This window comes from Phaseolus vulgaris, chromosome 8 (genome assembly GCF_000499845.2).
Source record: "Phaseolus vulgaris cultivar G19833 chromosome 8, P. vulgaris v2.0, whole genome shotgun sequence".
Lineage (NCBI taxonomy): Eukaryota > Viridiplantae > Streptophyta > Magnoliopsida > Fabales > Fabaceae > Phaseolus > Phaseolus vulgaris.
In genome coordinates this window covers 35,788,943-35,798,986 of record NC_023752.2, presented here as the reverse complement: position 1 = coordinate 35,798,986, position 10,044 = coordinate 35,788,943, and positions in this window count along the sequence as shown.

Here is a 10,044-nt window from a genome sequence, read left to right as displayed (position 1 = left end):
TTGCCGTCCATGGAGGGGGTGGTGATCACGATCAAGTCTGATCAGAAAGAAGCGAAAAAGTGCTATGAGAATAGCCTGAAAAACAAGAGGTCGGTGAGTTATGTAACAACCACCCCACCTCCCGGTGTGAAGCCCAGATCGACGGTAACAGAGGAGGCCGCCGGAAGAGATGTGGAGATGGTGGACGCTGAGCTAGGGGAGAGGAATGCTGGTCTGGAGGAGGAAGAGGCGCGGAATCGCCCTGAGGAAGCGAGGGAGCAGGGAATCGCCAGGGCGGTGATCGCCAGAGAATCCAGGCCAAAACCTGTCGAGCAGTGGCTCGAAAAGGAGATCGGAGGAAAGATCTTCAAGCTGGGAAGATCTCTGGAGGTCGAGCTCCAGGACCAGATCGCCAAGGTGATTGAGCGGCATCTGGACGCGTTTGCATGGTCCGCTTCGGACATGCCCGGGATTGATCCCGACTTCTTGTGCCATCATCTGGCGATGGACAATTTGGTGAGACCAGTGCGACAAAGGAGAAGAAAGTTCAACGAGGAGAGGAGGCAGGCGATCAGGGACGAAACACAGAAACTCCTCGCTGCAGGCCACATCAGGGAAGTCCAGTACCCTGAATGGCTGGCAAATGTCGTGCTGGTGAAGAAGAGTAACGGGAAATGGCGCATGTGCGTCGACTTCACCGACCTGAACAAAGCTTGCCCAAAGGATTCGTATCCTTTACCAAGCATAGATGCCCTGGTCGATAGTGCTGCAGGGTGTAAGTTGCTGAGTTTCCTGGATGCCTTCTCGGGATATAATCAGATCAAGATGCATCCCATGGATGAAGAGAAGACAGCCTTCATGACGGAGAGATCGTGCTATTGCTATTAGGTGATGCCGTTTGGGCTGAAGAACGCGGGGGCCACATACCAGAGGCTGATGGATCGAGTACTTGCACCAATGCTGGGAAGGAACGTGCAAGCGTACGTCGATGACATGGTCGTGACCTCGCCGGAAAAAAGCAAGCACGTTGCAGACTTGGAAGAATTGTTCACGACGATCGCCAAGTTCAGGTTAAAGCTCAATCCGGAGAAATGCATTTTCGGCGTGGAGGCTGGAAAGTTTTTGGGTTTCCTCTTGACTGAAAGAGGAATAGAAGCCAACCCAGACAAGTGTGCCGCCATCTTGGCGATGAGGAGCCCAGCTACGGTGAAAGAAGTCCAGCAGCTAACAGGTCGGATGACAGCCCTATCTCGCTTCGTGTCAGCTAGCGGAGAAAAGGGGCATCCCTATTTTCAGTGTCTGCGGCGCAATAATAAGTTTGTTTGGACGAAAGAGTGTGAGGAAGCTTTCGTCAAGCTGAAGGAGTATCTGGCGAGCCCGCCGGTTCTATGCAAACCGCTGGTGGGAATCCCTCTCAGGTTGTACTTTGCTGTAACTGAGAGGGCGGTGAGTGCGGTGCTCGCCCAGGATCAAGATCAGGCTCAGAAGCCTATTTATTTTGTGAGCAAGGTGTTGTAGGGCCCAGAAACGAGATATCAGGCCCTAGAGAAGGCTGCGCTGGCTGTGGTATTTTCGGCGAGGAGGTTGCGCCACTACTTCCATAGTTTCACAATACTGGTGATGACTGACCTGCCCATCCAGAAGGTCTTGAAGAAACCTGACGTTGCGGGAAGGATGGTGAAGTGGGCAGTAGAGTTGTCAGAGTTTGATATTAAATATGAGCCCCGAGGCCCGATCAAGGGGCAAATCTTTGCAGATTTCGTGGTTGAGCTCTCATCAGAGGCGACGCGGGTTGAAGGAGACGATTTCCGTTGGGTACTTTCGGTGGATGGATCGTCGAACCAGCAGGGCAGCGGTGCTGGAGTCATATTGGAAGGACCCAACGGCGTGCTGATCGAACAATCTCTGAGGTTTGCCTTCAAAGCCAGTAACAATCAAGCAGAGTATGAGGCGCTGATCGCCGGAATTTTGCTGGCCAAGGAGATGGGAGCTAGGGTGCTGATGGCTAAGAGTGACTCGCTGCTAGTCATGGGGCAAGTAACAGGCGAGTTCCAGGCTAAAGATCCACAAATGGCGGCTTACTTGGCGTATGTGCAGGAATTGAAGAGTTCCTTTGCCTCCTTTGAAGTAGTACATGTACCCAGAGAGCAGAATGCCCGAGCTGACTTGCTTGCTAAGCTCGCCAGCTCAGGCAAGGGGGGTAGGCAGAGGACGGTGATTCAAGAAACTCTGAAGACGCCAAGGGCATTTGTGGCAGATCACCTGGTTCTTCAGATAAGCAAGTCGACGGAGAAGGCAGCAAGAAGTCATAGGTCCCTGACGCAAGAAACTCTGAGATCGCCGAGAATTAGAGCATGTCGAGGAGAGAAGGTGAATGTGATGCAGGTCTGCGCTACCCATGAGCCAGACACTTGGATAACACAGTACAAGCGGTGCCTGGCAGATGGCCTTCTCCCGCTGGATCCGACTGAGGCTAGGAAGGTAAAGAAGAATTCTAGCAAGTACACCCTGATTGATGGCGATCTGTACAGGTTTGGGTTCACTCACCCGCTCCTGGAATGTATACACGGCGAGAAGTGCATGAGAATCATGGCGGAGCTCCACGAAGGTATATGCAGAAGCCACGTCGGGGGTCGAGCTCTGGCCGCGAGGACTCTCCGTGCGGGATATTACTGGCCATCGGTAAGAGAAGATTGCAAGAAGTATGCCCAGTGTTGCAAACAATGCCAACAGCACGCCGATTGGCATAAGGCGCCTCCCGAGGAGTTGAAGTCGATCTATAGCCCTTGGCCGTTTCATACCTGGGGAATCGACATCCTGGGACCTTTCCCGCTGGCGATCAGGCAGATGAAGTACTTGGTGGTGGCGATTGAATATTTCACCAAGTGGATCGAAGCAGAACCAGTGGCCCAGATCACCGCACACAAGATCGAAGGTTTCGTGTCGAAGAATATTGTGTGCCGGTTTGGTGTGCCCAAGCGCCTGGTGTCGGACAACGGGACTCAGTTTGCAAGTCACCTGTTGAAGAAGCTTTGCGAAGGGGTGGGAATTCAACAAGTGTTCGCATCCGTCGAGCACCCTCAGACGAATGGCCAGGTGGAGTCAGCCAATCGGGTGTTGTTGAGAGGTTTGAAGAGAAGGCTTGAGAAAGCCAAGGGAAGTTGGGCTGAGGAGGTACCCCGTATAGTCTGGGCGTACCACACCACCGAGCAGTCAGGAACCCATGACACCCCGTTCAGCTTGGTCTATGGGTGTGATGCCATGATTCCAGTGGAGATCCAGGAGAGCTCGCCGAGATTCCAGAACTTCGTAGAGGAAGACTCGAATGAAGAGAGGAGGCTAAACCTGGATCTACTGGATGAGGTCAGGGAAGAGGCGAGATTAAAGGCTGAGGCGGTGAAGAGGAGGATCGAACGAAGATACAACTCGAAGGTGATGCCAAGGCAGTTTAGAGAGGGCGATCTGGTGATGAGGAAGGCCCACCAGTACGAGATGGAGAATAAACTGTCGCCCAAGTGGACTGGACCGTTCAGAATAACCGAGGCGCTCGGGAACGGCGCCTATCGCTTAGAGACGCTGGAAGGAGGGGCGATTCCTCGCACCTGGAACGCCACGCACCTGAAGTTGTACTATAGTTAAGAGCTTTGTAAGTAAAGACAAACACAAAAGTCATATTACAATGTCTCTGATGAAACAGTTTGAAGGGGGCACTCTTTTTTGCCTAAGGAGGGTTTTTAATGAGGCCACCCAATAAAAGAAGAGTTTTCGAAGTATAAGGCGTTTTCAGATTGCATGTTTGCTATTTTCCAAAAGTTTTGAAGAAAGACCTTGTCACTTGTACGTGATTTAAGGCAAGTAAAGATATATCGCATGCTTTCTAAAAAGTTTTTAAGTCCTCATCGTTTTTCGGCGATTGGAGGCGCCAGTTAAAGTTTTTAAGTCCTCATCGTTTTTCGGCGATTGGAGGCGCCAGTTAAAGTTTTTAAGTCTTCATCGTTTTTCGGCGATTGGAGGCACCAGTTAAAGTTTTAAAGTCCTCATCGTTTTTCGGTGATCGGAGGCACCAGATGAAAGACCTCAACGCCCTCGCGCGTTCTGAGGCGAGATAAAGACCTCCTCGCCGTCGAGCGAGTGCAGGCGAGGAAGAGTAAAAAGTCCTCCGTGTTTCTGGGGGCGAGAAGATGTAACCCCTGGGGCAATGTAGAGGCACCAGTGAAAAGTCCTCAGTGTTTCTGGGGGCGAGAAGATGTAACCCCTGGGGCAATGTAGAGGCACCAGTAAAAAGTCCTCCGTGTTTCTGGGGGCGAGAAGATGTAACCCCTGGGGCAATGTAGAGGCGAGTTAAAGACCTTCTCGCCGATGAGCGAGTTCAGGCGAGTTAAAGACCTTCTCGCCGATGAGCGAGTTCAGGCGAGTTAAAGACCTTCTCGCCTACATGCGAGCTTAGGCAAGATAAAATCCTTCTCGTCTCGAACGAGTTCAGGTATGGTGCAGAGGGTGGAAGAAGTTTGGAGGGTGGCTAAGGTAGGTTCGAAGAGAACGCCTAGTCACCCGGTCTTTTGTTCTGAAGTTCAGGGAGGTAAAGAAGGATCCCAAAAGGCGTTTCTACCCCCAGACAAAGAAACAATGGCCAAAGCATGTGGCTAGAAAGAAGCTGATATCCCCAAGAGTCTTTGGCGATCAGGAAGAGTTCAAACAGCGGCGAGAAGGTTAAAACACCTGTTTGATGAAGCAGGTCGAGTGGAGCGGTGTTTAAGCCAGTAACTAAGTTACAGTTCATTGCTTGAGGGATATTTTTACGATAAGGTTAATTGCCTTAAGATTACAAATTGTTAAGTGTTTGTTGCTTAAGGCTGAAGTGATCCGAAGCAGTTAAGTCAAAGGTTGTACCTACAGTTTTCCTAAGTCATTTCTTTGAAATTAAACAAGCAAGGAAAGTTGAAGCGAGTGAAGAAGTTATAAAAGGAAAAACGTAGACCTTTGTCATTAACAGTTAACAGTTCAGAGCATATATACGAAGGGGCATAAAGTTTATTACAAGTTATAATACAAGGGAAAGCACGAAGGTAGCAGATGAAGAAGAGTTGATTAGTCTTCAGCAGGAACGACTTTTCCATCCACCACTTCATTGTTCAGCGACACCATGCTGAGATCCAGGTCGGGCAAGCAAATTGTTCCCGCGCAGCTTCGAATCCAGCAGCCAGAATTTGAGCAGAGTTCAGCTTGAGTTCTTCAATTTGCTTCTGAAGTTCCTCAATCCGCTTCTTGAGGTCTTCAGTTTGCTCTTTCAGCTCTTTATTCTGTTGCTCCAGCTCTTCAACCTGTTTCTTGAGTTGTTCATTGGTCTCTTGAGCTTGGAGAAGGTCTTCAGTAACCTTCTTGGATTCCGCTTGTGCTTGGGCCAGTTCAGCAGCCACCTTTCCCTTCTCTGCGTTGGCCTCGGCGAGATCGGGTATGGCGTCGTCCCTTGCCTTTTCCACTTGCCCAAGGAATTTCTCTCGGTCGACTGACCTCTGCTCCAATTTCTGCACCTTAGCGGCGTCAGCTTTTATGAGAGCCTCCAGGTCAACCACCCTGACGCGAAGAGGCACAATCTTGCTCTCCAGTTCGACCTTCTCTTGAGCAAGTTGATGCACCTTGTGGCGAAGGTCAGCGGCCTCCTTGCGCGCCAGCCTGAGCTCGGTGTTCATTGCATCCTCCACTCGGGAGTGTTCGATTTCTGCGAGCGTCAGGTTGAAAGACAACTTCTCCACCTCGACCCTCATGGTGCTGTTTTCGGTTTTGAGGTTGAAGAGGTCGTCTTGGAGCCTCCTGGTTGAGCTCTCCACAGCTCTGGTTATGATCGCCGGGATATCTTCTGCTATGGTCTTCAGCTTAGCAGATAGAGGCTCCCACATCCTAGTGACCTCCAAAGGGAGGTTTGCTGCTTGGAGAGGCACCCGGTGAGCCTGTTGTTGGTTCTCGTCGCCACTTTCCTTAGCGTGTTCTTCAGTAGGCGCTTCTTGGCGTGGCGACGGAATCGGGGATTCGGTGATCAGAATCGGAGAGGTATGAGCAACCTCATCCCCGATTGGAGCAACTTCTGCAGCTGAGGCGTTTGAAGGGGGACCCCCTCCAGCTGACACATATGGTGTAGAGGCGCTTGGGGGGTCCTCCATGAAGTTTGGCTCTTGGGCCTCAACTGCAGGTGGCGCAGTGGCCAGTGGGACCGCTTGGACTGGTGAGGCAGGAACCTGTGGGGGTGGCGATGATGGAGGAGGAGCAGGCGTCGATGGAGGTGTTGAGGTTGGAAGAGGGGGTGGAGCAGGCGGTGAAGAAGGTGCCACCCTCTTCCTCTTTGAGACCAAACCGTCTTCGGTGGCCTCGTCATCTTCTTCCTCTTCCTCGTGGATCACCTGAGGGGCTTTCCTTTTAGGTCTCTTGAGGACCAATTTCTTGCGTTGGGCAGGTTCCTTGAGTGGCGATCGCCCGTGGACGATGGCTGTCTCCACCACCGAGTTGGGCACCGTTTGAGAACCCGTCGCCAACCCGTGGTTTCGGGCGAGCGCCTTCAGTTCAGCGAGCATGCCTTTGCCCAACATGTTATCTGCATGGAACGAAAATGCATGGGTTAACTCAAGGAAAAAATAAGTGCGTAAGGTAGTACACAGCAAAGCAGATGATATGTGCAGGAAAGATAAAACCAAAGTCTTGCGCATAACGCACAAGACGCCCAGAAACAGCTAAACAGAAGCAGTATTAAAACAACAGTTTTTAATGTTCTAACCTATTCGAATTTCTAGCTGGTCTTCGTAGAATTCGAAGCAGATCAAGGTGGTGGTAAGGAAAGTAATGTTGGCGTCCGCCACCCTTTTCCAGAAGAGACAGAGATCTCTGTCCAATGCTCCCATGCTGTCAGGACTTTTGGGTCTCCTGAAGCAGCTCTTGGACTCTTTCTTCCCCTTGTCCACCCAGTACAAGGGGAAGCCGTCGAGAAGGGAGGCGTCCTTGTCATTAGCGCGCACTTGAACGAATCTCCCTTTCCAGTCTTTATAGGACTGCTGGAAGATGGCAAAGATGGACCTCCCAGCGATCGCGTTCAAGCTAACCCACAGGCGGTCTCCTGGGTGCTTGGCTTCGAAGAGGAATAGGAACACGTCCACTTATGCGGGCAACCCCAGATGGTCGCACATCACTTCGAACACTCGCACAAACGCCCAGCTGTTGGGATGGAGCTGGGCGGCGGCGATGTTGAGCTCGGTAAGGAGCTCCCTTTCGAAACGGGTGAAAGGGAACTTGAGCTTCACCTTCTTGAATAAGGCTGTGTAGACGAAGCAGAAGGGCCCGTCAGCACTCACCTTGTCATCAGCACAAACGGGCAGATCGGGGGGGCAAGGTAGCACTATCATTTTCTCATCGTGCTCCTTATGAAACGTCTGGTTAGGCTCATCCCCCTTTGTCAACCGCAAAACTGCTCCAGCAGTGTTCACAGAAGATGTCTCCTTCAGAAGGGTCGAGTTGGCCCAAGGATACAGGGTTTTGAAGTCTGGCAAGGGAACAGGGGCTCCTCCGGCGATAGGTGGAGTCGCCTGGGCCAGGTTAGGGCGGGAAGACGCAGGCCTCTCAGCCTGCGAAGATGAAGCGCCACGAACTCGTGGTGGGTCGTGTGCTTGTGAAGGGGGGTTTCGTGATGAAGGAGGAGGATTCGGGGTGATCTTTGTGCGAGTCATGGTTGCAGCTGCAAAGGAAGAAGAAAAGAAAAAATGATCAGGGGTTACAGAGGCTGACTCGATCATAGAAGGAAGGTGAAAAACGAACGAATGTAGGTTCGTTGCGACGATTGACGAAGCCCTAAGTTACGCAGAAGGAGAAATGGAAAAGCAACCCACAGCGTATGCACCAGGCAGTTACAGGATGATGCGAATCGGTTAAAATGCAAGGAAAACCAGCAGAAGAAGGAAAGTAGGTACCTTTTGATGATCAGGAAGACGATGAAGGTTGATGGTGATTCAGAATGCTGGAGAGCGCTGAGAGTTTTCCGCAGAAGAAAGTTAGAGCGTTCGTGAATGCGAGGGAAAGTGATGGAACAGTGTTGAGTGAAAACGGGTTTAAGGGTTTTTTCGAAATGGGTTTAGGAAGCGCAAACGGCAACTGAAGAGAGCCGTTGATGAAGCCACGTGTCGAGCGATGGGCGAGGGGTTTGGTGGAGCGTCAGAAAAGCAGAAGGTACAACCGTTTGGAATTCTGCGTCAGTGCCACGTAGACCGGTGTTGACGTGACTCTTTCAGTCTTTTCGCTAGACAAGTCTTCGCTTAAGACTAGGGGGCTTGTGTACCGCTCTGGTAGTCGGGAGTGATGACGTGGCATCCTGCTACAGTATAGGCGTGTTGGCAAAGCGCCAGGCTGGCAGAAGGGAAGGAAGTCGGGGGGCTCGTGAAGCCGCCAGTTATTAAGTTGGCGTGTTCCGATCTCCAGTATATCAGAATAGGCGATCACCGGGTTAAAGATGAAGTCGCCAGATGTGAACTCAGGCGACCAAGCGGTTGGAGATCGCCAGAGAAAGCACATCGCCGAAGATGAAGGAGAAGCAAATTATAAAGGCGGCCGGCGAGACCACAGGGAAGGTGTATGAGGACACCCTAACTCGCCAATTCCAGTAGAGATCGCACTCCCAAGTTAGCTATGCACTGGGCAGTACCATGCATAAGTAACTTAGCCAAAATGAGACTAGAAGCAGCGCCAAGTCAAGGAGGCTCCAGATGATGGCACGTGTACGACTGGATGCGAGCCACGTGTCCAGGTCTGTAACTGCCAGGAGAGAGAAAACAACCAGGTATATAAGAGTTCTCAACAAACTTTCTGAGGTACGCACGTTCAGATTATACTCTTTACGCTTGCGAGTTATAGAGCTGACTGTGAGAGAGGATTTGCACGGTTCTTGTTTAGTATTTGGTGATTCGGTCACTGACTTGGGCGTTGGAGTGCGATCGGCCGCAGCGGCGCCGCTCTGTTTCTTTGCAGGTTCTTGAGGTGGATCTCGAAGAGGAACGGAGGTGTGAAGCGGTGCGCACGTCGATCCTTTGACGAGGCAGTTTCCAGCGTTCCGGTCAACAGGCAGGATCACTTGGCATTAGAAGGACTAAATAAACAAACTCATAGTAATGCTATAAGTACAACAAAGGATTGTTATTTTATTATAAGGAAAAAAATTGTTAGTTTAAGATAAAAAAAAATGTGAGATTATATCTTCAAAAAACTATATTATTTTATATCATAGTAGGACCTGTGTTATAATTATAAAATTGTTAGCCAAGAGATGAGGTTACACAAATGGATCCAGGTAACATATGTCCCAAGGACAAGAACATTTCCATTGATATTATTGTTATTGTTACCATCATTTACTCTAGGAGGTCCATAATTGACGAGATAGTTGCGGCTAATGCTATAGTGAGAAAACCGTTAGGTTATTTTTGGTTCAATATTTTTTATTATTTGTCACCTAGTTTTTTATATGCACATCCTAGAAATAACGGGGGTTTGAAAATTGCCAGGAATAATGGGGTTTGAAAACTGTTGGAAAATAATTATTTACCATGGGTTCGTAAAAATTGTTAGTAATCCGTTAACAACCCTGGATCTTCAAGGGGAAAAACAAACTGCGGTAACATACTTAACAGGGTTAAAACTGTCGGAAATGCCAAAAAATAACCCTCGTTAATTTTTATTTTTTTTTGTACTGATTAGAGTTTAAAAATAAACTTAAATAAAATTTATATTTGATAGGTATTATTTGACACTTCCTCTAATGGAGTTGCTAATTATAACTTTGATTCTAGTTAAATTTACCGTTGGTAGTATGACACATATGTTATAATAGGAGACATATCACTACATGAAAATCATTAAATAGTAATCAAATTTAGAGACAAAAAATAATTAGTCCCTATATTAACTAAATTAGATACTAATTTAGAGACTAAAAAATTGTTGGTATCTAATGTAGTTTCTATTATTAATAAAATATTATAAAACGGTGTCTAAATTGGTATCTAAATTAGGTACTAAAGTTTTAGCTACTGATAT